Genomic DNA, 18066 nt, shown 5'->3' on the forward strand with positions numbered 1-18066 from the left:
GACTATTTCCTGCCATAATGTTAACCAATCAACATGCACAAGGTCTTATCATTTAGTGTGGATAATAGAAACAACATTGTGTGTAGTTCACACTCAGGAAACATTTATTGGATTCTATGGGCTAGTACTTAGCAGACCAACGGTTCTCAATGGCCGTGTCTAGACTTGACAGTTCATGCAGCTTTAGTATTGTAATCATGAGGTTCTGATCATGGAATTCCGAACGCATCATGCATCTACACCTACATTTAAATGTGTCTACCGTGTCCACAGTGTGTACGGATTCCCTTTTCCCGCGCTATATTCAAATGACAGTATGCATTCTATAAATGGTGGAATAGGCAAAATATGATATCACAAGAACAACTGATGGCAGTAGCTAACTACTGTAGCGAACTAGCCAGCTAACATCTGGAGCTAGCTTCGCTTGCTGGCTAAATCATTTTTCTAAATATTAGCTAGCAGGTTAGCATTTATGAGGCCAGCAAACACGTTCCTCACATCCCTTACAAAAAAAACGTATCATGGTAGTACAATGAAAAAAAAACGATGGTAATGTTATAATGTTTTTTTGGTCACTACTGAAAAATATGTGGTGTTTATGAATTTGAAGAGTTAAACGAATCTGTGGCCACCAGTCAGATTTTGACAGCAATGCTAAGAAAATGATAGATACATTCAAAATGAGAGGCTACAAGGACAAAACTCATAATGCTGCAATGATGAAAATATCTGAAAAACCAAGAGAGGAATTGCTAAAAACTAAACCAAAGAAGAAAAACAATGCAAAAGTGTTTCGCACTAAGTACACCAAGTGTTCGGAGAAAATGAAAGAAATCCTGAGAAAGCACTGGCATATTCTGCAATCAGACAAAAAATAGCTTAGTAAGATCTGACCTGCCACGAGCCCACTCAGACACTCCAAATGGGAACTACAAATGTGGCTCATGCGCACAGTGCGATAGCACTACTAAAACATCCTTCTTCAGACTGTATTCTTAAAATTTTAATTTAACCTTTATTTAACTAGGCAAGTCACCCACATACAGGTCGAAAAATCCCTGTTTAGGGGTTTCATCTCACGCAAGAAAGGGAGTAATCTATCTAATCACCTGTACATGTGGGAAAACCTACGTAGTACAAACGAAGAGACAATTAAAACAACACATAGCTGAACACCGCAGCTCAATCAGGTGCAAGAACACTGACTATCCAGTAGCAGCTCACATTGTTGAAGCTAACCATACCATCTCCTCCCTCAAATACACAGGCATTGAGCATGTTGCTCGACCAAGGAGAGGAGGTAACATCAAGATCCTACTACTATATAGGGAGGCCTACTGGATATTGTGGCAGACGGCAGGGAGAGGTGAGGGGAGTGGTTATTAAAGTGAGATATCTTGCTGGCTCCACCCCCGAGCCTTATATGGACTTCCTGCCACAACAAGGTGAGCCTGTGGATCATTAAGCCAGGGAGTACTCTGGGATAAAAGAGGAAGCGGCCTGCACAAAGGGGCAGAGAATGGAGAGGGAAGAGTGTGTTATGAAGAGTGTGTTATGAAGAGTGTGTTATGAAGAGTGTGAGAAGAGAGAGAAATATCTGTGTGATTACCCGTTGTGATCTGGACTGTCTGATTACTCGCACTTTGTACCGAACCGGTTTGGCTGAGGACCCGAGTTTTAGAATTACCCCGGGAGAACGGAACGGACAACAAGAATGGATTGTGGACTGTGAAATGTTTGGTGAATTCCCCCCTTTTCCCCAGTGTGCAAAACTCCCTAATAAACTTCCCATTTGCATTCTAGCTGTGCTCCTTGTGCGTGTTTGGTTATTGCACTTGGTGACGTGGAAACCCCACACCCCTGAACCTGCTACAATATTCTACTTAAAAACATTGACCCCTAGTGGTCTGAATATTGACTTTGATCTCAGGCCCTAAATTACCTATTATATTTTCTGTGAACAGGTCTTGTAAATTAATATATTCTTTCTACAGCTTATCGGCGTAGCCCCAATCCCAATAGTGTTCCCCCTGTTGATGATGCTGATTATGCATTGTGGTTGAAGCAAAAGATTACATGTAACAAAAACATTTAATGGTACCTGCAAAACACCAGTCTCAATGTCAAGAGTGAAGAGGCGACTCCGGGATGTTGGCCTTCTAGGCAGAGTTGCAAAGAAAAAGCCATATCTCAGACTGGCCAATAAAAAGAAAAGATTAAGATGGGCAAAAGAACACAGACACTAGACAGAGGAACTCTGCCTAGAAGGCCAGCATCCCGGAGTCACCTCTTCACTGTTGATGTTGAGACTGGTGTTTTGCGGGTACTATTTAATGAAGCTGCCAGTTGAGGACTTGTGAGGCGTCTGTTTCTAAAACTAGACACTCTAATGTACTTGTCCTCTTGTTCAATTGTGCACCGGGGCCTTACACTCCTCTTTCTATTCTGGTTAGAGCCAGTTTGTGCTGTTCTGTGAAGGGAGTAGGACACAGCGTTGTGTGAGATCTTCAGTTTCTTGGAAATTTCTTGCACTGAATAGCCTTAATTTCTCAGAACAAGAATAGACTGACGAGTTTCAGAAGAAAATGTTTTGTTTCTGGTCATTTTGAGTCTGTAATGGAACCCACAAATGCTGATGCTCCAGATACTCCACTAGTCTAAAGAAGGCCAGTTTTATTGCTTCTTTAATCAGAATAACAGTTTTCAGCTGTGTTAACATAATTGCAAAAGGGTTTTCTAATGATCAGTTAGCCTTTTAAAATGATAAACTTGGAATAGCTAACACAACATGCCATTGGAACACAGGAGTGATGGTTGCTGATAATAGGCCTCTGTACACCTATGTAGATATTCCATAAAAATCTATTTGATGTTATGTTAATGGGGGAAAAAATTGCTTTTCTTTAAAAAACAAGGACATTTCTAAGTGACCACAAACTTTTGAACGGTAGTGTAAGTATTCAGAGCCTTTACTCAGTACTTTGTTGAAGCACCTTTGGCAGTGATTACAGCCTCAACTCTTCTTGGGTATGATGCTACAAGCTTGGCACACCTGTATTTGGGGAGTGTCTCCCATTCTTCTCTGCAGATCCTCTCAAGCTCTGTCAGGTTGGATGGGGAGCGTCGCTACACCGCTATTTCCAGGTCTCTCCAGAGATGTTCGATCAGGTTCAAGTCCGGGCTCTGGCTGGGCCACTCAAGGACACTCAGAAACTTGTCCCGAAGCCACTCCTGCATTGTCTTGGCTGTGTGCTTAGGGTCATTATCCTGTTGGAAGGTGAACTGTTGCCCCAGTCTGAGGTCCTGAGCGCTGTGGAGCAGGTTTTCATCAAGGATCTCTTTGTACTTTGCTCCGTTAATCTTTCCATCAATCCAGTCCCTGCCGCTGAAAACATCCCCACAGCATGATGCTGCCACCACCATGTTTACCATAGGGATGGTGCCAGGTTTCCTCGAGACATGATGCTTGGCATTTCGGCCAAAGAGTTCAATCTTGGTTTCATCAGACCAGAGAATCTTGTTTCTCATGGTCTGAGAGTCCTTTAGGTGCCTTTTGGCAAACTCCAAGCGGGCTATCATGTGCCTTTTACTGAGGAGGGGCTAGAAACTCTACCATGAAGGCCTTTTACTGAGGAGGGTCTAGAAACTCTACCATGAAGGCCTGATTGGTGGAGTGCTGCAGAGATGGTTGTACTTCTGGAAGGTGCTCCCATCCCCACAGAGGAACTCTGGAGCTCTGTCAAAGTGACCATCAGGCTCTTGGTCACCTCCCTGACCAAGGCCCTTCTCCCCCCCGATTACTCAATTTGGCCGGGCGGCCAGCTCTAGAAAGAGTCTTGGTGGTTCCAAACTTCTTCCATTTAAGAATGATGGAGGCCACTGTGTTCTTGGGGACATTCAATGCTACAGAAATGTTTTCATACCCTTCCCCAGATCTGTGCCTCGACACAATCCTATCTCAGAGCTCTACGGACAATTCCTACGACCTCATGGCCTGGGTTTTGCTCTGACATGCACTGTCAACTGTGAGACCTTATGTAGACAGGTGTGCGCCTTTCCAAATCATGTCCAATCAATTGAATTTACCATAGGTGGACTCCAATCAAGGTGTAGAAACCTCTCAAGGATGATCAATGGAAACAGGATGCACCTGAGCTCAATTTAGTCTCTCATAGCGAAGGGTCTGAATACTTATGTAAATAAGGTATTTTTGTTTTATTTTTAATACATCTGCAAAAAAATACTAAAAACCTGTTTTGCTTTGTCAATATGGGGTATTGATGAGGAAAGCAATTAATTTAATCAATTTTAGAATAAGGCTGTAACGTAACAAAACGTAGAAAAAGGGAAGGGGTCTGAATACTTTCCGAATGCTCTGTAGTTATACATTCCAGATGACTATGCTAATGCTAGTGGGAGTACGCAAGCTAGCTAGGTCACAAGTTTAACACAATGGTACATATTTACAACAGACACTATTTACCTCCAAACAACAAGACATCAGGATTTTGGCACTTTCATTTAGCTGCATGCACAATAAACATCAGAAAGAAAAGCAAATTCTTCTGAGATAGAATAAGCAGGAGGGGAAAAAAACGGTTGGTCTTCATTACAAGCATTTCGCTTCACCGCAAGCATTTCGCTACACCCGCAATAACATCTGCTAAATATGTGTATGTGACCAATTTATTTGAGAATGGAACCTACAGACTGACTGAGGACCTGCCTGGTCGGTTCCTACACTGTCCCGGGAAAAAAGGCTGCTGATAAAATAATGATGATTGGCATGACCTTATTTCAATAAGAAAACCAAAAGAAAGCTGGGGTCTTGGAAAGGAGTTGAGCTGGCCGTTTTTACAGCCGCCCCCAAATGTGTTGTACATATTTGTTCCAACTGACAAGCCAGCTAAGGGTCAGTAGCTTCTTGAGGAAGGTCTGGCAGCTGTATGAGTCGAGCAACAGACCTGACATAGGTTCTGTCCTTGACTTGCATCTCTGCTGTCCTCACTTTCCTGTCTGCTCCAGGGATAACTGACTTGACAGTTCCAACTTGCCAGAGTGCCGTAGGAGCCTGATCGTCCACGATCATCACAACGGTCCCAACTACAAGGTCTTGCTTATCCTTGTGTCACTTCTGGCAGCCTTGAAGTGCAGGTAAGTAGTTCAGAGTGAAGCAGTGCCAGAAATGGTCGGCTAGAACCTGGCTGTGTCTCCATATTTTGCGACTGAACAGTTCAGACTCTGGCTAGACCACCTGTGGTAGTAACGAGTCTGGCCGCCCCATGAGAAGAGAGTTAGGAGGGATTTGATTCGGATCCATCATGTCCGACGACACATATCCCAAGGGTTTGTAGTTCAAGATCCCTTCTATTTCGATTAGGACAGTCCTCAGCACCTCTTCGGAAATGGTCTGCGTGCCAAGGATGGTTTGCAGGGCAGTCTCGATGGATCTGATCTCGCTCTACCAGCATCCTCCAAAGTGTGGCGGACTTGGTGGGTTGAAGATGAAGCAAATCTTCTGACTGGCTAACTGTTCCTGGAGCTGTGGGTGGAGAGCCATGAAGGCCTCCTGTAGCTCTCGCTCCCCTCCCTTGAAATTTGTTCCTTGATCGGACAGGATCTCAAAGGGATTTCATCTTCAGGAGATGAAGTGTCTCAATGCCATTAGGAACGAATCAGAATCCATGTTCGTCAGTAGATCCACGTGTACAGACCGGGTGATCATGCACATAAAGATGATGCCCCATCTCTTTTCATTTCTTTGGCCAATCTTGATGAAATATGGTCCAAAGCAGTCCATGCATGTAGAATAGAATGTGGGCTTGTGGAGTCGCATTCGGGCTGGAGGTTGGTCAGCCATCCTAGGCACATCTGGCTGGCCTCACCACTTCCTGCATTCGGCGCAACCAAGCTGAAGATGACAAATAGCTGCCCTCTCTCTCAGAATCCAGAACCTTTCGGCACTACTGGCAGCCCCTTGTAACAACTGCACTGTAGCTTCCACCAGCTCCTGGAAAGTGTTGAACTGGGTAACATCAGGGTGAGACGACTTGGTGTCCACTGACAGGAGTCCACAGAAGGTAGGCTTCCGCAGCTCCTCTGCTTCATCAGGAAGTACATCATCTGGTCTTCTCGACCAGGATGACTAGGCCTTCCACAGGAATGGAGGACCTTGACTCCAACGGTTGTGTTCTGAAAGCTGAGACAGTGTCTTGCCGTGTGTGATATCGTCAACTGGATTTCTCTCTGTGTCCATGTAACGTCAGGCCTGGGGGTGCATGAGCTCCTGTATTTCTGTGACTCTTGTGCCTACAAATACTTTGTGCCTGCAGGAGTCTGACTGGAGCCAGGTTAAGAATGTTGTAGAATCCGACCAGTATGTGACCTCATGGATTTCCAGGGTGAGTTCTCTTCTGATGACCACAGCCAGCTGGGCACTGGTGAGTGTAGCGCAGAGCTCGAGTCTTGGCATCAATTGTTGTTGTTTGCCACTCTTGATCTAGCTGCAAGGAATGCTACTTGGATCCGTCCATTGGTGTCTTCAGTATGGAGGTACACAACGGCACCGTACGCCTGTTCTGAGGCATCACTGAAGATGTGAACACTTCTTGTGCTGGTTGGGAGATCCATGTCGGTGCTGACGTAACACCTTGGCAGTGTGACCTGAGATAGCTGTAGAAGTACTTTCTCCCAAGTAAGCCACGCTTGGAGAAGATATTCAGCTGGTATGAGATGGTGAAGCCGAGTGGATCGTACTGGCTGGCAAGAATCCAATATATGTTGCGCATGGTGGGATAAACTTTCTTAATTTGACCGTGCTTGTAGCCGAGAGTGTCAGACATACATTGCTATCATAATCCAAGTGTGTACTCTTGGGGTTCCATGCCACCCTTGTTCGTTCAAGCTCATGCCCCTGTAGTTGAAGGAACAGCATGGCGGAAGAATCAGAATTAGCTCAGTAACATAGATAATTAAGATGTCTTATCTGCATAATATGCTTAGATGATTTGACTGTTGAACTCCTGTTATTAGAATGTATCCCTTCGGACTCTGGTGTTGGCAGATGCAATTCCTCCCTCATATTGGCTTCAGTCACCTGGGGCCCAGAGAGGGGAGAAGTCAGGCTTGTCTATTACATGTCCCTGGTGCTATGCAGAATATCAGAAAGAGAAGAGGACAGCAGGGAACATTGTCTTCATGTGTGAATATGTGTCTTTACCCATTTTAAACCATGTGAAGGGATGGCGTGATTAACGGGGAACCAATTGTTTGTCTCCACAATGTCTGTGCGCCAGTCACTCCCTCCTTTGGCCTTGGGGGAGATACGGTCTGAGACAAGATGTGTGGGGTAGTGTCTCAAACCATTGTACTGATGTTGCACCAATCCTGGGATGGTGTATGACCCAGAGGCTCATTCCCCTCAGGACTTTACAATTGATTTATGCCATAGAATGAGTTGGTGTTTCTGTACTGTGAAGTACTAGGGATGAGATCAGAGCCTCTTCTTAGGGGCCAAACTCTGTACAAGAACAGTCTTCATAACAAATGCTATCTGGCAGGAGATACTCCTTTCTCATATACCAAGTGTCACCTTGTGACCCATTCCATACATCTGTTGTTTGTCATGTAGACTAAGAGGGTGTATCTTTGCTATAAAATATATTTTGTATACTTTGTATGTCAGAGCTGCTCGCCACAACACTTGGGAGTGTTGAGTCAACCAGCCTCATTATTGTAGAAGCAATTACTCTATGCTCCCTTATTAATAAGGTTTGAATAAAGTAATATCCTGATTGGTGATTGACCTGGTCTCTCCTCATTGTTCATTAGAATTTCCACAACAATTTTGGCGACAAGGAGGTGATCTGCAACTTCACCTGTTGACCGCTCCTGAAGTCCTGGGTAAACTGTGCACAGGGGATCTGAAATTGGGATCTCAGGGAAACCACACTCCGAAGGAGCAGCTGGACCCTCTTAAGATCTGAGAGGAAGCGTGCACGGTTGGATACCAGATCCCGAACTTAGTAATGAGAGAGGTGAGCTTGGACAATCTATAAATAAGTGATGAAAAGATAAGAAAAATATATTTTTTAAATATATAGATATAAAATTACGAAATCCCCTGTTGAGGATACGCTCAGAGCGAAGTCTTCCTAAAGAGGGCCACAGCTGAGGTAACTAGCAGGACTGAGTTGAGTTGATAAGAGTGTTTTTAAGTGAGGTATCCTTCGACATGATTGTTAATTAGCCAGTTGCGGGCTACTAAAAGTCCAGATCCGTGGTACTGGGTTGATCACAGTAGGACTGGTGAGGTTAATGAACTGAAAGAGGAACTAGAGTGCAGGTGACGCCTTTTGCGGGCATCTGGCTTGGTGAAGTTCAAATAATAACGCGTAATGTTTTTATGAAATGTTTTGATAAACAAAGTAAACAGGTATGCCCTGGGTTACTATTGTTAGATATTATTGTGAGTGTTTGTTATTCCCGGCACTTCACCGGAGGGGGAGGTTAGAATATACGAGGTAAGATTGGATTTTTGAGGATAGTGTTACACAATTAAATAGAAGAAGCAGGTACTCTGTAGGTAGTTTTGAACATTTGGATAGACATAAGAGAATCTATATCACAGTAATCGCAGTAGGCAATATCCCAGTGTGGAGACAACACCCCGTTTTGAGACCACTAATTAGGCAATAATTTTGATAATGGTATGGTTTACCCTGTTCATATAGACAGGGTTTGAAATCTAAAAACAGAGCCAACCGGTTTTTCCTCTTGTCTGTCTCATCCCGTTTGTCCGTGTTTGTGTTTTCTGTGAGTGTGTATGAGTGAAGGATCAGGAAACATGGGACCACACGGGAGCAAAGGACACGGCATTCCAGATCCCCCAACACGGGCCCTGAAGGTTATGGCTGATAAGTGGGGAGGGGACATTTCGGACCAGGTGAAATTGTGGCATATCGAAGGAGGTTTCCTTTGACAGGGACACTGAGTGTGACACTGTTGGATGAGGTTAGGGAGAGGTTAACAGATTAACAGAACTGAGAAAAGTAAGAAAGATAAGGTAGACTGGGTTAAATTTCAGAAATGGGAAAGAGAGGCAGACAGGCCCACACAAAGGCAGGACCCATTTAGGGGAAAGCCCCGTCAGAACATGGTAGTACAGACTGAGGAAGAAGGGAAAACAGACAAAGATGAGACAGTAAGGAAGAATAGGAAAGACGATGAGAGAGATTTCCCCCTCCCTATTCTTCTCCTCACAATGTCTATCCAGTGCTGCCGGTGCCTGTGGCTGCGGTGGTCGTGTTGGGAAGAATAGGAGCACTATATCCCGCCAAGACTGACTGGATGACCATCAGCGAATGCACCATGGTGAAGGATGAGAGCTTGGAAGCGTATCGAAGGAGACTGGAAACCTGTTTCAGGCTGCACAGCGGCATCAGACCTAATGAACTGACATATGGCGATCTGTTGAAGGACGCCCTGGTAAGGGGCCTGACACCAGACCTGGAGAAAGCGGTGAGAACCACCTGTATCAGTTGGGAAACTGAACTCCTGGCCACTGTGGTACAACTTTTCAAACATGCTGAGCGACAGCAACGTGCTCAGAAGGAAGAAAAATAAAAAAAAGTGAAGCCTCAGAAATTGCAAGCTGCCCAGTTAACATTCTACCAGTGGCAGGTGCCTGCTGGAGTTGGAGGAAGTGGAGGAAAACCCAAACTTGGAAGTTGCTTCCCCTGTGGCAAGGCAGGCCATTTCGCTGCACAATGAAATCAATCCCAGCAGCCGAGGGGAAGAGGCAGGGGCGGACCAAGAGGCAGAGGAGCCCCAAGGAGGGCCTGTACAATCCAGGACAAGAACAGGAGGAAGAATATTGCCATGATGAAGAGACAGGGACAGATGACGTAGAATCGTCAGAGCAACCCGAGCATTTGTTTAAAGAGTCACACCCTTACCAGAGTAGAGCCAACCGTGGAGGCTTGCATCAATGGTGAGTCAATAATATTTATTGTTGATACTGGGGCTGCCATGTCTGTCATTAACTGCAAGGCTATGACAAAACCTCCCATGTCTAGTGAAACAGTCAAAACTGTAGGGGCTTCAGGCCTCCCATTCAGAGAGCATGTAACTATGCCTCTGCCTGTCTCCTTTTGTGAGGAGAAGTGTCAACATCAATTTCTCTACTCTGGTCACTGTCCTGTCAAACTGATGGGCAGGGACATCCTGTGTAAACTGGGCATCAACATAACATGTGGCCAAACCGGTTTAACCGTTATTCATGAGGAGGAGGAAGAGGGGGAGCAATTGATGTTAATGTCTGAGTCTTGTGACAGATATTACGCATGGGATGTTGATAATGAGTTGCCCAATATTGTTCGTGTTTTCTCAATGACTAAAACCCATTGGGGCCACGAGGGCCGTTTCATGTCTGAAGCAGGCTTACATTGCATCTCCCATTTTTCACCATTGACAAGAGATCTCCATTATGAGAAGCAATAGCTGTGTGCTACATTACAGGATGAGTCAGTGCAGTGTGAGGGTTTATACTGTAGCAGTGATTTCTGTGCTTTAGGAGTTAATCTAACCCCTGCACAGAAAGAGCTCTACCTGTTTGAGGATAGCGCACCATGTGTCCCTGGCAAAATCAGATAGAGTAGAATGGGCGGATATTGATGCTATTGACTGGGAGATGCGCCCTGTTGGGTCAACTTATTCACACAGTACACTGACAAGTTGTTACCCATTCAGTTGGGAAACGCCAAATGAGAGGGGTGTGCATGGTGTTGATCAGGTTTATTTTTCTACCAATATGTTGTTGAGTGAAGACTCACCCCTCCTGAGAGGGGTCCCTGAATGCCTATGGGCAAGGGACAAGTATGATTTTGGGAGAATGAAGGGAGCAGGGCCAATGGTAGTCATTCCTAAAGATACCAGGCGCCCATCTAGAGCACAGTATCCACTCAGTAGGGAGGCAACAGCAGGTATTACTCCTGTTCATGCATCCCTGTTAGCTAATGGCACTTTAATTCCCTGTCCAGAATCATCCTGTAACACCCCTATCTTTCCTGTTAAAAAGCCTTCAGGTGATTGGAGATTTGTCCAGGATTTAAGGCTTGTGAATGATGCAGTTTTTGCCCGTGCCCCTGTGGTTCCCAATGTTACTACTCTGTTGGGGGCGGTACCACCCACAGCAGAGGGGTTCTCTGTGATTGATTTGGCTAATGTGTTTTTTCAGTATTCCTGTGGCACCAGAATCTCAGTTCTGGTTCGCCTTCACGTTTCTTAGTAAGAGATTTACGTGGACGGTGGCACCTATGTGCTATCCCCCCCAATTTTTTCATCGGTTTTAGTGCAAAATCTGGAGGGTTTTATAGCCCCTGAGGGCAGCACTCTGATTCAGTATGTGGATGATTTGTTGTTGTGCTCCAGCTCAATGGAAGCTTGTGAAACTGATACTCGTGCTCTGTTGATATTTCTCGCTGAGAATGGCCACAAAGTTTCAAAGAAGAAGTTACAGTTGGTTTCACAGACAGTCAAGTATCTAGGTCATGACATCACTCCCAATGGCAGGCAGCTGGGTACAGAGAGGATACAGGTTATTCTCTCTGTCGCACAGCTGGTTACTAAACAACACATGATGTCATTAACTGATATGATAGGATATTGTAGGACGTGGTTACCTAACTATGCTGCACCTCACCTCAGCCGCTTTCTGACCTTATTTATGGCCACAAAATGGCTGTGAATGACACAATTAAGTGGACACCAGAGGGACTGACTGCTCTGACCAGACTAAAACAACTCATGACTACCTCTCCCTGTTTGGGGCTCCTTGACCATTCTAAACCTTTCAACCTCTTTGTTTGTGAGAAAAATGGCGTAAAGCAGATCATGGAGTAAAGCAGCGCCCTGTTGGGTATTTTTCCAAACAGCTGGACAGTGTGTCAAGAGGCCTGTTTTTTTGTTTGAGAGCTGTGGCTACTGCTACTGAAGCTGTGCTGGCTTGTGCAGACATTGTTGCCATGTGTGAACTCACTGTACACGTGCCTCATGCTGTACATGCTCTTATTTCACAGGCAAAGACGGCCCATCTAACACCAGCTCAACTGCTCCATTATCAGAATGTTCTTCTGACAATGTCTCATGTGACCCTGAAGAGGTGCAGTGTTAAATCCTGCTACTTTGTTGCCTACCGAGGACGATGGAGAGCCGCACAGCTGTGTAGCTGAGAGGTCTACTTGGATCCACGCCAGCCAAATCAAGAAGGTGCCTTACAGTTGCCATATGAACAGTGACTCAAGGACAACCGGTCCTGGAAGAAGTACAAAATGGTACGGACTTGACTGATGACCACTCAGTCCAAAGGTGGGACTTAAATAACAGCCACTCCAGCTCGAGCCAACGGCAGGCTCAGGACAGGAGTCCAGCAAACAATGGCCGCTCCAGTACTGGAAGAAGCACAAGGTCCATGCATCCACTGGATGAGCATCACAGTAGGAATCACGAGGGAAACACTTGGTGGTCACTGCTTATCTATACAGTAAAGACTGAACTGATGGTAGAAAAATACTTCCTGTTATGTATGTAGTTTGTTTCCACACTCAGCGATCTCTCCATTCTTACAGAATTCAGTAGAGGTCAGCATTAATGACACTCTATGTGAAGTGCTCTTGTCAAATGAGATCACATGGGGTCAACCCTGACTAGATAAAACACGGAGGGATAAATGCATTAATGGTACTTTGTCATTAACAAAGAATTTACGAGGGGGATTTTATAAGGGTGAGACCCAAATGCAGACACAGGAGGCAGATGGTTGAGTTCAGATATTTATTGTACCACAAGGGGTAGGCAAAAGGCAAGTCGGGGACAGGCGAGAGAGAGTTCATAAACCAGGTCAGAGTCCAAACAGTACCAGGGGATAGGCAGGCTCGAGGTCAGGCAGGCGTCAGGGCAGGCAAAGGTCAAAACCAGGAGGGCTAGGAAAAAACAGAGACTGGGGAAAAATAAGAGCTAGGAGAAACGCTGGTTGACTTGGCAAAACAAGACAAACTGGCACAGAGAGACAGGAAACACAGGGATAAATACACCGGGGACTAATGGGGAAAACAGGAGACACCTGAAGGTGGGTGGAGACAATCACAAAGACAGGTGAAACAGATCAGGGCATGACAGATTTGATTGTTCACATTGGTGCGGCAGAATCATCTTAGAACCTAGATCCCGTGTACTAGAACCTATTCTAATCCAACCCCGGTGAACCCCATTCCGAACCTGTCATTTTTACAACCCAAGCAATAATTCCATACCACAACTTAATGAATCATATCTGGGAATGTCAACATGTGTCAATTATTGTTACTTCCCAATAGGATGTAGCTGGAAGAATGGAACACGCAGCTGGAGACCCGTTAGACTGAAGGTGGGGCACACCATTGTTGACGGGAAAACTGACAATTGCTTTCCTCATCAATTTGGTTCGGCAATGTTTACTGATCATTATTGGATTTGTGGTGATAAAGCCTATTTCTATCTACCAACAAATTGGACAGGGTGCTGTATTTTTGGTAAACTAAACATCTCCCTTGTGGTAATGCATAAAACCAACTCCTCCATTCCAAGCAGGTTAAGATGAGTTAAGAGGGGTATCTTGCAATCAAATGATGTCCCAGTGACTCGCGACAATCCTCGAAATTGGAAAAGTTAATGGCGCGGGTTAATCCCCTGGTATGGGGCATTGGAGAATGCCCATGAGTTGGATCAGCGAGGATATCATTTGGAATCCCTGGTAATTTAACCACTTCAGGGCTTTCAATTATAAGACCAGAGTTGCAAGGCACTCTACTCATGGCCACACAAAATAGGGTGGCACTTGACATGTTGCTAGCACGTGAAGGGGGTGTCAAATTATAGAAGATCACTGCTGTTCATTTAAACCCAGGGAGATGAAAATTTGACTATTGTAGTGGAACATTTGAAGGAGCTTAGTGGTGTTCTCAAAAGGGAACACCAGCCTGACAACGACGAATCCATTTGGGTGGGTTCAGTCATTGTTTGGTGCTTGGGGAGCGACCATCTTCCACTGGCTCATCTATGGTTTAATTTGCTGATTGCTCGATTGCTGATTATCACTTGTGTGAAGAAATTGTGTAGTAAAGTGGTTGATGTTGTTCTTACTATGCCCTTGCTTGCAAATGAAGAAGGTGTAAATGAAGAATCTGAGATTGATGGACAACAATCAGGTGAACCTAGTGAAGTATCCTCATTGGCCAGTGCAGATAGAGAGGGTTCACGGTATATGAATGATTTCCCTGACCTATTCTCTATTCCTGACTACATCTCTGACGGTGGGGACCCCAATCCTGACCATGGGAACCCAGATGTGTAGCTCATATTCCACACTGTGTGTACAAAGTGCCCAGGGGGGGTCTCTGTCATTGGTGTGGGAAGGGGTGGGCCAGGGGAACTGATGGGCATTTCCACCATGTTGATCCATATCACTGTGCCCGCTGTCAGAGGGATGACTGTCCTATCTGTTGCGATGAGGCCTGTGTTTAGACACTGGTTCTCCTGTAACAGGAAGCATTTCTAATTTCTGTATTTTCCTCAACAATGTATTATTCTGAATGATTAAACATGTGCAAGTATGTCTTGAGGAATAAAGGTTGTAAACTCAGTTTCCCAACGGAGAAAGCTTACATGGAAATAAGGTACACAACATCGAAGGGATTTGATTCTCTATTTTATTTTTCTATTCATATATTCTGCAACAAATGTTAGTAAGATACAATGTAACTGTTCTGATGTCTCTGTAAGGGACAGAGTCCCTTGAGAGGGGAATGTGGAGGAAGAATCAGAATTAGCTCGGTAACATAGATAATAAAGATGTCTTATCTGCATAACATGCTTATATGATTCAACTGTTGAACTCCTGTTATTAGAATGTATCCCTTCAGACTCTGGTGTTGGCAGTTGCACTTCCTTGGGATTGTTGAGTCGACCAGCCTCATTACTGTAGAAGCAATTACTCCATGCTCCCTTATTAATAAGGTTTGAATAAAGTAATATCCTGATTGGTGATTGACCTTGTCTCTCCTCATTATTGATTAGAATTTCTACTAAAAACAGTTGAAGACGACTGTTATTCCCATTGTGATGGACCATAGAATGGAGAATGTACCAGCCTTGGTAATCTTCAGGCTGCTACTAGGGGTAATTTCCTGATGTGGCCAGACTCCGCAACCTTGTTAACCTCTGCGTTGTACACTGCTGCTTTCTCTGGATCCTTGGACAGACGCTTATCTATCTCTCACAGATGAGCCAGTACTACCTCCTTTGGAGCTTCCAAGGGAGGAAGGTTCTTCTTCCACAAGAGGGGAGTGACGTACCTTTGAATCCTGCCCACTTCAACCCTAGCTGTCTTCTCCTCCAGTATATCATTGGCTTCTACATCTTGTCTGGACTGTGTGATGAGCTACTCAATCCTGTATGGTAGCGTATCCAACCGCCAGAGCTTCTCTACATGGCTGAAGAGCTCTGCAGATGGAGAGACAAGGGATGTATGAATCAAATCAAATCAAAATCAAATCAAATTTAGTTGGTCACACATAGTTAGCAGATGTTATTGCGGGTGTAGCGAAATGCTTGAAGGCACTGTTGTGGAGCAAGACTTTGCTGCAGGAACGGTCTTGAAGGGTCCATCCGAGCTGAGACTTGATGGCGGCAGGTCCGCCAGGGGGACCCAAATGCACTGGCTCTGTCGGGGTGATCAGATGGGGATAGTCTGACCTGATGCGCAGTAGCGGCTGCGTCTGATCCAGCAGTTGAAGGGGAAGGCCTTTGATGTGCTGATACTTTTTCTGAAGGGATTCAACAGGGTAGCTATGCGGTGCAAGGCCCAACTCATTAGCTGTTAAGGCTCTGTGGATGTCAAAGGACCTGTGGAGTAACAGGGGTAACAGAGAATGACACAGAAGCTCCATGGATGAATCTGATATCTTGACACACCGTACAAAGTGTCAAGTCCTCAGGATTGCCAAGGAGGACTCGCTGCTCTGTGTAGAAGTATAGTGTGCTCAGACCCATCTTCCAACAGGGCGTACATGTAAAGTGACTTGTTGTCACTCTGCAGGATGACTTAACTCATCTTCAGCAACACCTTGCTGCTGCCGGAAGGTTGAGCAACAAAGAAGGTCACTGCAGTAGAGCTCACCAGGCAAATGCTCTCTACTGGCACCTTTGTGATGGAGGTCTCCATAGTGTTTATGCTAGCGTTCTTCATAGCAGTCAGGCTAGTGTTGACCTCATGGAGAATCTCACAATGCTTCTTCACACACTTAGGCTTGTGAGTACACTGAGCTGCTCAGTGTTCACATCCACACTTCCAACATCTTTCATTTGTCTTGATCCAGGATTCTTTCTGTTCTTTGGTTCATGTAACACTATTTCTTTGGCTTCTTCTGTGACCTTTCCTCTGGAGACTGGTTGTGTGCAGAGACTTTTGCTTTGTCCTTTCTCTGCTCACCTCCATGGAGGAGGTCTTGGGGAATTAATTGTCTTTATGCTGATCTCGGTGTGAGCTAGGGTGGTCCCTGCTTTGGTCGCTACTGAACTGCATGCCATCGACTTGCACTCTCACTCAAGCCACTCTGCCAGGTGAAGGAGAGTTGGAATGGGTGTCACATATCTCATGAAGCTGGCTCTTATGTTGTGTGGTATTTCATGCATATTTATTTATTTATTTTTTCATACTGGCCCCCCGTGGGAATCGAACCCACAACCCTGGCATTCCAAACACCATGCTGGCGTTGCAAACACCATGCTCTACCAACTGAGCCACAGGGAAGACTACCATGGTACAAAAATGAACCATGGTAGTACAATGAAAGAAATACCTTGGTTTTGTACTAGCAGCATGTAGTTAAACAGGAAAGCATGGTAGTTGTTTCCAATGTATTATGATGGTCTGTGTCCCACCGTTTTTCGGGTAAGTGACCAAAAACATAGTAATTTATGGTACTCGCATAATGCAACATTGACTACTCGCTCTGCAATGGCAAAGCGTAGGCCTAGTATCCTCTTAAACCGCTTTAGCTCATAGTGAAAAACCACAATACACATAATGAACCTTTATTTATCTAGGCAAGTCAGTTAAAGAACAAATTCTTCTTTACAATGACAGCCTACACTGACCAAACCCTAACCCGCACGATGCTGGGCCAATTGTGTGCCACCCTATGGGACTCCCAATCACAGCCAGCTGTGATACAGCCAGGGTCTGTAGTGAGCCCCCTAGCACTGAGATGCAGTGCTTTAGACCACTGTGCCACTCGGGAGCCCCAAGTCCATGGTCTAGTAGTGTAGTGTACCCTCTTAAACCTTGGGACCTGGATAGGGTATGGCGAGAAGAATAAAGGGAGTCTGAAACCTTGAAGATTTCAAATAGTTAGTTATGTGGCGCTTTTCTCTTCAGTGCAGTTTTTAGCTGGCTCTCACTCATTAAACTGACTTGGCCACTCTTATACTATTCTAAATAGCCAACATACTACTTTTTTTTTAAAGTATGAATATCGCATAGATACATTTTCATCATATAATTATCAACATATCCCTCAAAACAGCAAGTTACAATGTTTCCCTTTGTATACACCATGTAAAATGTTCGTTGGTCATGGTGCCATGAGGTCAAGCTAGCTTGACTGGAGCTAACTTTAGCCAATGTTAGCTTCTATGCTAACAGACATTTATAAATTAATTAAACTATCGAAACGTCATCAATACATAACAACAATGATATAATTACACTCCGTTTAACTTGGTGTTTCATATCCTATGCTTTATAACTCGCTCACCGTGATGATAACGTTTAAAATGTTTTGTTCATCTGGCGCTTCTCTATTCAGTTTGAGTTGGCTTGGCTCTCTCATTCAACTGTCTCACTGACTAGGCAGGCTAGTGTGAGAGCCACTGTAGAGTGATAGAGTGTGAAGCAACCACTAGAGCAAGCGACTCCCTCTGCGGGCCGAAACAAGCACAACACCACTTTTAAAAATACTATAAATG

Source organism: Salmo salar, chromosome 24, assembly GCF_965601325.2.
Source record: "Salmo salar chromosome 24, fSalSal1, whole genome shotgun sequence".
Classification (NCBI taxonomy): Eukaryota; Metazoa; Chordata; class Actinopteri; order Salmoniformes; family Salmonidae; genus Salmo; species Salmo salar.